This window comes from Mycteria americana, chromosome 22, assembly GCF_035582795.1.
Source record: "Mycteria americana isolate JAX WOST 10 ecotype Jacksonville Zoo and Gardens chromosome 22, USCA_MyAme_1.0, whole genome shotgun sequence".
Taxonomy (NCBI): Eukaryota; Metazoa; Chordata; class Aves; order Ciconiiformes; family Ciconiidae; genus Mycteria; species Mycteria americana.
In genome coordinates, this window is record NC_134386.1 from 4,323,485 (window position 1) to 4,333,249 (window position 9,765).

Here is a 9,765-nt window from a genome sequence, read left to right on the forward strand (position 1 = left end):
TCCTTTCTTTAACGGTGCCTATTACACTAAATCCCCACTTCTGAAGACAAAAAAGCAAAGGATGCCGAGACACACGCCCAAGTATTAACCAAAGGTTGGTGCCAATGGAAAGCTGCTCACAGAGATTTCAAGCAAACACTAATGTTCTAACTGTGAAGCTGCATATATCATACTAATAGCTGTGTGAAACAGCAGAAAATTGAGTTGGGGTCCTCTAATCAAATCTTACATTGAAAATTAAATAGGAAAGAATTATTTGAATAAGAGGAAAAAATCCCCATTCAATTAGCAAATGGGAGTTTTCTCTCTTCAGAAAATATAAATTAGGTATTAAACTAAGATTATTTAGAAATGCAAAAGCTGCTAGAAGAGATAATGTTAGATCCCAACTTAAGCAACTACAGAAAGTAAACAGATAAGCAACATACAGCTATATGCACAGAATAACTGCCTGCACCCGTATCATTTTGCAAATATCCTTAAAAATAGTCACATGAAGAACCATGTGGCCTGCGAGCTTGAGGCGAGCCAGCAACATCCACAAGCACAACCACTTATTTGGATCATTCAAGTCACTATATCCACTTACATCTGCACCCCTCCACAGGATCTGTTTTACAACTCTCATAAAAGTTCAACACACACTTCCTTTTGACTCTTTCCTCCAAGCATCCCATATTTCTAAAATCTATCCTCATTATATTTTACTTGGTTTTTTCCTCTCTCAGAACCCTTCCATATTCTATTTCATAAAATCTCTGAAGGATAGAAAGTTGTTTATCTGTTTGTCCGCTAATCTCCTCTTTGATGATGACTTTCTTCTGCAACACTGACAAGAAACAGCCTGCCCAAGCCTATCCCAATTATCTACTCAGCGGCTGACCCCTGACGTTCACAGACACGCACTAACCACTGAGAAGAGAGCCAAGACATGAAACTAAAAATCTGCATACTATTAAGGGAACCTAGAGAAAGAAAAATGAACAGGGGGCTTACGCCTGAAAGGACATGACTATTTTGACCAACTTCTTTCAAGTTACAAGCACCATGCTGCCATCCCCCCAGTGACTCCCCAAGTCCTGGTGAACTACAGAACACATAGGCTTTCCCGTTGACATCTCTCAGCACTAAAAACATGTCCCTCATGTCTACAAAAGCGGTGTACCTTTATCTTCTAGTTACTAGGCCTCTTCAAATCATCATCTGGAACATTAAGAGCACCCTACTATGAGAAATAGTTTCTTGACACAGAATAATCCCACAGGACAGAATGGGAGATAAGGCAAAAGGGAAAATCATGTCTTATTAAAGAGGTAGATAAAAGGACCGGCAACAGGAAAGATGCGCGCTTCATTGTTCATTGCACTCTGGCTGCATGTTGTTCCTTTACTTTCTAATAATATATCTTCATTAAAAATACTAACTTTTATGGGATCGCAACCCAAGAAGATGGCAGAAGCTCATTTTTATTGATGGAAAAAGGCATCACTGGAATCTGCTGTGCTAAACTGGTGGAACAAAACAGGACTGTTAACTCCACCTGATCAGCACCCCCAGTGAATAATTTCAGGGCAGGAACACCAGGAAGAAGGCAGTAAAAGGGGATTATTCTTTCTACCTTACACCCAGGCATCTGGTTCAGCACAGCTGAGAGACCAGCAGCTTTCAGCAGGGGGATGAAGACAGCAGGAATCAACAGCTGGGTGACAGCACAGACAGGTAGAACTTCTTCAAAGAGCAATAAAAGATAAGCCTTTTTTGTTTGTTTCCCTAAAACAAAGCCAATAAACCAGTTTCCATTTCACAACTGCAGAGAGAATCTGAATCCTCCAACATTTATACTTCTAGATACACAACCAGGAAGCTACTCAGTTCACGTTTGTTTCTCCTTACAATCTTCTCCCCGTCTTCCTTGTATTTTTTCTCAGCTTCATTGGAAATAATAAAAGTTTCACAAACTCAGACAGAAGCAGCCCACTAAAAATGCTAAGCATGACCTAAGTCATGCTAAGCCCGTAAGTACGGCTCACCAATATTTAAGCCAACTGTTAAAACACTGACCACAGGATCTAGCTCAATCACCTTAATACTCCGCAATTCAAGGATGGAAAATCCACCTGCAAGGAACTCCAGGTGAACATCAAGGTGACTGGCAGTGAACCAAAGAGACCATAATTGTTTGCAGGTTAACGATATTAAGACACTTTCAAGAGTTATCAGTTAATGCTTTTCAGCAATTGGAATCAATGCACAACAGCCTTCTGGAACCACAAACACTATAAATATTCACACTCCCATTCTGAAGAGATATTTTACACTGTCTTTAATTTTGATACTTTTCATACGCACTGATGGTTTCTCTTTTTCAAATGAGTTCATGAAGTTTCTCATGCAAACTAAGAAAGAAACCCACATTTTTAAGACAGCCAGTTGAAAAAATAACATGTTAAAAAAAGGGGGGAACCACTCATACATATACAAACCTCACTCATTAAGGCATCTAAAAAATACAAATTGCAGCACTGATGTTTCCTACTGACTGCTTTATAAAAGCATTTTACTTAAATAATCGGAATACAGAAAAATAGCAGCAATCTGCCAAAATATTATTCTGTCTGCCCTGGAAATCATACAGGCATGAAAGGAAAAATGAAATAAACACTCAAAATATCTAAAAGTAAGCAAGTAAAAAGGAAGATCACCTATCATAAAATACAAATTAACCATCTCTTTTCTCACCCTCGCTAATTAGTAACAAATTCCCAGCATGACTTGTATTGCAAATAAGAATTCACCTATCCAAAATACTTTTTTCATTAATGAGATCATTACACATCTCAAATTTGAGATCACTACTATTCAACCATAATTAGCAATTAAAGCTGATGTAAGTAAAAATTAGCCAATAGAATATTCACCATTAAAGTGAGGGACTCAGAGGGGAAAAAAATAAAAACCACACATTTACCTTGTTCACTGTTACTTGGAAATTTTACCTCAACCGCTCTGTCAAGCTATCCCATATTTTAATCTTTTAAATATCCCCTACAGATTAGGGTAAAAGATTCAGTTCAACTATTCAGCTGAATTTCATTAGTGATGAATGTATACAAGCTTCAGGTTTTAAGTGAATGGAAATCTGCAAAGCGTCACTGATCTCTGAAAACCAAGTCACCTCTTCCAATGGCAAAAAAAACCAGGAGATATGGCAAACAGGATGTAAAGACAAATAACTCATCACAATGACCACATCTCTGCTGTCCTACTCTAAAAGAAATGATCGCAAACTTCCAGATTAAAAAACTAGAGGAAAGAGAAGCAAGGAAGTTTGTCTCCATCTTTCTAAAGCTTTGGAAAGGCTTGGATAGTGGAAGATAGACATTTGCCATTTGCATACACTTACAGCTCAGCACAGGAACAAACACAGCTTTGAGCTTTCTCTGCTTTGATCACATAATAAGGTCAGAAATGCTAATCAGATGACTTTTCAATTACTTATGTGAAATGGGGCCACATGAATGGAACTGCTTGTGGTGCAAGAAAGGGTAATTCATACACACCAGGATCTTCACTTCGGACATACACCACTTTATTCCTTCTCACTAAGTGCAACTAATGAGCAACGAGTTGCTCCAAGACTTCGAACTTACGAGTATGAAAGATCTCCAACAACAAATCACTCCCCAGCCAAACAGAAAAATTAACAGCAACTCCAGCCTTCATACCACAGAGCTATCAGTCTGTTCTGGAAGATATTCCTTCAGTCACCAATATGTTCTTTTCATAAAGGACAAATAAATAACAAATACTGGTAATAGCTGAAATGTCAACATGCATGATTCATCACCCTCTTCATTAGTTATGCCAGTTCAGAAGAGAACACCACTCTAACAGATTACTTCCCTACCCATTAGCTCATGCAACATCATTCCTCATCAGCATGAGGGCCCCAGCTCAAGAAGGCGGCGGCATGTGGAGACTTGCCTGCATAGGAATAGTAACATGAACTCACCAGGATTCTTCATGTTCCTGAAGTATCCACGCGTGCCTTTGCCAAATTGGCTCTTAAGGATTACCACCTAAGGTTACTTCTTTGGTAAAGCGAAACAATTCTCATCTTTATGAAGCAACAGGGTTGGTGGGAGGGAAGGGAAAAAAAAACCTAAAAGCCGCTCTCAAATTTTAAATTCCAAAAAAGCGACATTTTTAGCAAATAAGCCCTTCCCTCAGAGCAAGCAAAAGCGTTACCAAAAAAATTATAAAAACGACTGAGGAAGCAAAACTTAGACCAAGGTTTGCTTTATGCAGAATACATACAAACCCAACTATTACGTGTGTTTTATAAACACCATGAATAAGTAATTATTCCTTTGAAATCAAACAATCGTGTGATGTGGCACAAAACCAAATTTGAGTCAAAAAAGCATACTATACTTTTCATGTTCTATCATTACTAATTACTGTTCTCTTAAAGAGTATTTTTCAAGATGGAGTTTCTCACACCACAGTATAAATTATTTGACACATTTTGGAAAGATAGGTAATAAATGCCGCCCAGGAAGAAAACCAGAATATTCAGGGAACTCTATGGATTATTCTAAGATTTCTTTGCCTGAAGATCTGAAACACCACAGTTCCATCACCGCAGCTCTCAAAACATACAGCATTTTTATTCAAAATCCAGTAAAGTAACTTCTGCTCTCTCATCAGAATCCCACAGCCAATTCTACGCTAGGACAACAACCTAAATTCCTCTCCAATTTGTCCATCACCCTCATCATTAAACTAGATCCTTCCATCGCAGGTCGCTTAAGTAGAAAAGAACTGGATGGGGCGGCTTCACATGGGACAATTTCAAGATGGGGCTCTAAACACCTAGTTTCTCCCTTCTTAATGTAAGTACACCAAGCAAGCCACTATCTTCTCTAATTAAGGTAGGGTTTGTACTTAAAGTAAGTGCTTTTTAAATGAACGTAAAACAAACAATTGCATTTTAGCCCCATAAAATAATGGGACCAGAATAATTCTAAGTAACATAACTAGAATTTGTTTTTTAAAGCTCATAAAATCCAGTTGGCAAATAAACCAGAGATGAATGATCTAGTTCACCGCTGCGAATATTTGCAGTTGCAATGAGCTTTAAACACTAATTTATCTCCAGTGAATGCAACAGACATACTCTCTACCTTGAAGTTAAAATTAACATGTTATTCCAAGATGAAGATTTCAAATTGTAAGAGTCAGAAACAACTGAGGGCTCAGTTCTGCTCTCATTGAAGACCGTGGTAACCTCCCACGGACCCTACTGGTAACGTCACTAGGCCCTGTATGACCACGCAGGTTTTGCACATTCTACGGATGCTGAAAAATGTTCCTAGAGGTTGGCACATATTTATTATATTGGAAGCAAAGTGCAAGACAACCTGAAATTACTGATCAGGCTGACCACAAAGATTCTAAGTAATGATGTCAGTAAGGCTGTGAGTATTCTTTGTGTAGTATAAGCACAAACACACACTCGGGGAAAGGCACTCACTGTACGTCGAAAGGTACCATTTGCAGAGATGCTTTAAAGGCTTCGTGCAAGTACTCCAGGCATGAGCTCACAATTGGCATCAACCATTCAAAGAGCTCACAGCTGCCACGAAGGACAGATCCAGCCACTCTATTTCATACTCCTGCATCCTCCTCCTGTCACCCTCACGTTCAACAGGTCAAGTTCAGTTTGTTGATCCAGCTAGAAATGAACTCTGCACAAATAAATAGTTTTCGTTCACCCAGCAGCTGCTCAAGCATTTAACCTGGTAGAAGAGAGAGGGCTACAACGCCACACCACCGCGGGTCGGAGAACAGAGACATGAGGTCACTGATCTTGCATCAGTTCTTAAAATCAGTTTAATCTTGTCAAGAAACTGCAGTTAAGAGCCATTTGATTGTCTGGATGTCAAGGGAAGTCATCTTGCCATATCACTGTGCTTTAAAGAAAATTCAGACTCAAAAGTTTAAAGAAAAAGGATCAATGTGTATACTCACGGCTTTATACATCAAAAAGACAGAAATCAGGAAATTTTTTGAAAATTTTTTTAAAGCAAAAGTTTTTTTTAATATTTCACAACGTGGAATTACAGGTGTTACTAAACCTCACAAGTTTAACCACCTCTAGAAAAGGTAAATTTAGATAAAACATGAAGAGGAACAAAATTTCTTTTTTTTTTAAAAAACCAAGAAAAACCATGCACAAAGCTGGGAGGGTTGCAGGGTACTTTTTTCTTTCTTAATGTACAAAGGGGTTGTTTTAGAATTTTCTGGCTGCCTTCTTACTGTCTTCCCTTTGCTATTTAATAAAAAAGTAAAATATAATACTGATTTTGACAAGCATCGTGAAATTAAAGAAAATATAAGATTCTCTAGTAATGAAACTTAAATGTGTCATAGACAAACCAAAGAAGACCCTGCAGATAAAGTGTTCTTCTGGAAATATATATATAAAACAAAGCCTGCAGAACTCGGTGTACAAGGTGCATCATACTTGTACGTGATCCACATTTGGGCCTAATGCAGTCTGCATTTATGCACATTAATACTAATAAATGAACATTTACAAGCAGAAAGTTAGGCATGCTTGCCTGTAATGTTGCATAAAAAAATTAATATTTTAAAAATTCACTGCACATAGCAGGTATGCTCATGGATTTCTCAACAACAGCATATATATCACTTACATTCTACAGGTTTAACTGAAAGTAAATCTAGTGTATGTAACATAAAACGTTAAAATGGAATTGTTAGGTACCTTAGAAGACATATTTTTGTTCAGAATATGCATTTCAATTTAAAAAAAACACAAGCTGACATAGGATCATGGGAAAACCAAAGGAAAAGACAGAAAGAGGAGAACAAGACAGGAATTGCTATAATGCAATCGATATTGATAAGGAGTTTATTTTAGAAAATTGTATTAGTCATCCAGTTACACTGAATATGTAACCAGTAATTCACATTGTAATTACAAGCCTAAATCTGCACGTGAGTATGCTTCAATATTCCATGACCACAGTCTAGATCCAAACAGGATACGGCCCTACCGTTCGTTTCTACTCAAATGAAATTGCTGGCAAGTTTGGAGTACATGCAGTCTTTTGCATTTATGATGCACTTAGCGAGAGTTACTACAAAAAAGAAGCGCAACGCTAAGTACTTTGTTTATTTTTTTAGAAGCCCCAGAGTCATAATGGCCACAGACTTCAAACAGCTTAAGATAGTCTTTGCCTAAGCACTACCACTTTTCTTCCCCCCCCTGATAGTTTGTTCGCAGAGCCAAAAAATGGGATTTTGATTATGGCAAGTTGCAATATATTGTACTTTCATAATTCGACTGCAGGTTCATCATACATTTTCTAGATAAGCATAACTCCACACAAAGTATCCATGATCTAAGGTGTCTCTCACCACTCCAGTAAGAAAACCTCACGTGACTGTAGCTAACAAATTCTCTTCAGTATGTTCTGGCCAAAAGGCACTTATTTCACTAGCCTCTTTTCTTTTTTCTTTTTAATTCACACATTAGGAACAGATGTTTCAGTTGCAGGTTTGGTATTTAAGTTTTGAGGATTAAATAAGAAAAATAGACAACACCCAACCTTTAGCATTTTGAAGAAATCATTCCAAGCTCCAACCTGAGAAATGCTGCAAGCAGGGTTTCATGGCCATGTTGTTGTTCTCTATGGCACGTTCGCTGTATTTCTTCTTGTTCTTCTCCCAATTCAACATTAATTTGCCTTCATTCAGTATACTGTAGCTATGCTACACTCCCCAGCAGCACTAATTAACCGTCATCATTTATTTAATTTCTCCAGATATTTCATTTGCCTTACGCTCTTTTCACCTGTATAAAAGCCTGAACCCCACATCGATGCATCATTCTCTAAACCAGCTTACCATCCAACATATGCTCCTGAACTTCCCCACACAAATGGGGATGAGAATCTGTCTTTTCCTTGCAAAACACAGATCTGAGAGAAGCTGTCTGCCTCATCATCTCTCATTTCTTTTTTACATTTTAGCCCCCAACAACCAACCCACGCCTGTAATAGAAAGATACTATGTGTCATTAGACTCCACGCTCCTTACTCACCCTATGGGAGGAAGAAGAGGGAGGATGTTTAACCCTTGTTTTCCTCCAGCACTACAGAAGCAGCAGGCGGGGGAGCGGAGGGCGGTGTGTGTTTGCCTCACGTGCACGCGACCTGCAGCACAGCCCCTGTAAATACGGGGCCGTTCTGCAAGAAAAATTCCTTCTTACAGCCTCCCTGAGCGTTTGAAGGGATGGATCTGAATTCTGCAGCACGTGATTTGCGCACGAGATAGTCACTTACCTTTTAAGATTGCGTGCCGCTCTCTTAAAAATAGCTGATTTCTAACCGAAAAGATGGCATTTTGGAACCTGGACCTGCACGCCGCTCGTACCGACCCCACCTTTACAGCCGCCCGGGCACGCCAACGCCACCCGCTGCTACCCCAAGTTCTATTACCGAAGCCCAAACCCACCGTGAGCCGGTCAGCCCCAGCCGGCTCACCCAGCCCGCGCGCGGGGTGCGGGTGCAGGGGCGGCCCCGCCGCGGGGGACGCGGGGAGCAGCGCCAGGCGCCCCCCCAGCTCCGCTGTCACCACGGCAGGGACACGGGGGCTGTATGTGCCCCCCCCCTCCCCCCGCCGCGGTGCGGGGCTCTGCCCGGCCCCCACCCGTGTGCGGCACCGCGCGGGGGGAGGGGCGTGGCGGGGGGGTCTCGGCGCGATTTCCACCCAGACACCGCTACCCGCCGCCCCCGTCCCCTCCCCGCCGCACGCCGACATGTCGCCGGGCGTCGCCCCCTCTCGGTCCGCCCCCCCCCCCCCCCCCATCTGTCGCCGCGGGGGGCGGTGGGGACGGACACACGGACACACGCCCCCCCACCCACGGCGCCCCGCGGCCGCTGGCCCTTACCTGGCGCGACGGCGTCGCGGGGCTCGCCGGCGGCCCGCGCCCCCCTCACAGACGCACCGCCCGCGGCCGCGGCTGACGAGCGCGGGGCGCCTCCCTCTCACCACATCGCCGCGGCGCCGGGAGCCGCCGCCGGGCTGAGCGCGCGCCCGAAGGGGAGGGGCGGGGAGCGGTGGGGGGCGGCCGGTCTCGCCCCTCCTCGGCGGCGCCGGCCCCGCTGCTCCCTCGCCGCCCGACTGCCACAGCGCCCCCTCCCTCCCTCCCTCCCTCCCTGCCGCCCGTCCGCCCGCCGCGGCCTCCCCCGGGGAGCGGCGGCCCCCGCGCCTCTGCCCCCCGCTCGCTCGCTTCGGAGCGCGCCGCCGCCGCCGCCACCTCACGGGCGCGCGCGCTGGGCCGCGCGGAGGGGGGAGGGGAGCGGGCGGGGCGGGAGCGGCGTGCGGCGCTCGCCCCCCGGGCGGGCGGGGGAAAGGGAGGGGGAAGGGAGGCGGCGGGCGGGCGCGCGCGCCCCCGGGCTGACTGGCTCGCTCCCTCCCTCCGCGCTCGGAGGTGAGCCGCCCGGGAGAGGCGGGGCCGCTTCGTTATTCATGAGGGGGGTGTGGCTACGCAAAACGCGCGCCCCTCTCCGCCCGAGCGCAACCTGCGTCGGGGGAGGTCTCCTCGGGAGGGGCGGGGCGCTGGCCAGCGGCTCGCTCCTCGCCTTCCCGCCGCTCGTACCTGGCGCGGCCGCTGCGGAAGGCTGGGGGGGGGGGGGGGAGAGCGGAGAGCGGGAGCGGAGTGGGGGGGAT

At 44.2% G+C, this 9,765-nt stretch overlaps 1 protein-coding gene across 8 annotated transcripts in view; it reads right to left on the bottom strand.

Annotated features, from left to right (window-relative positions):
* The window catches only part of TANC2 (tetratricopeptide repeat, ankyrin repeat and coiled-coil containing 2), a 256,753-nt gene extending 247,272 nt beyond the window's left edge, over positions 1–9,481 (bottom strand). For 7 of the 8 annotated variants that reach the window (XM_075522836.1, XM_075522834.1, XM_075522835.1 and 4 more), the window contains exon 1: positions 8,984–9,481. The gene's annotated coding sequence lies outside the window, so the exon portion shown is untranslated. The remainder of the gene's footprint in view (positions 1–8,983) is intronic. The other variant, XM_075522833.1, reaches the window with a different exon arrangement.
* Positions 9,482–9,765: the final 284 nt, after the last annotated feature.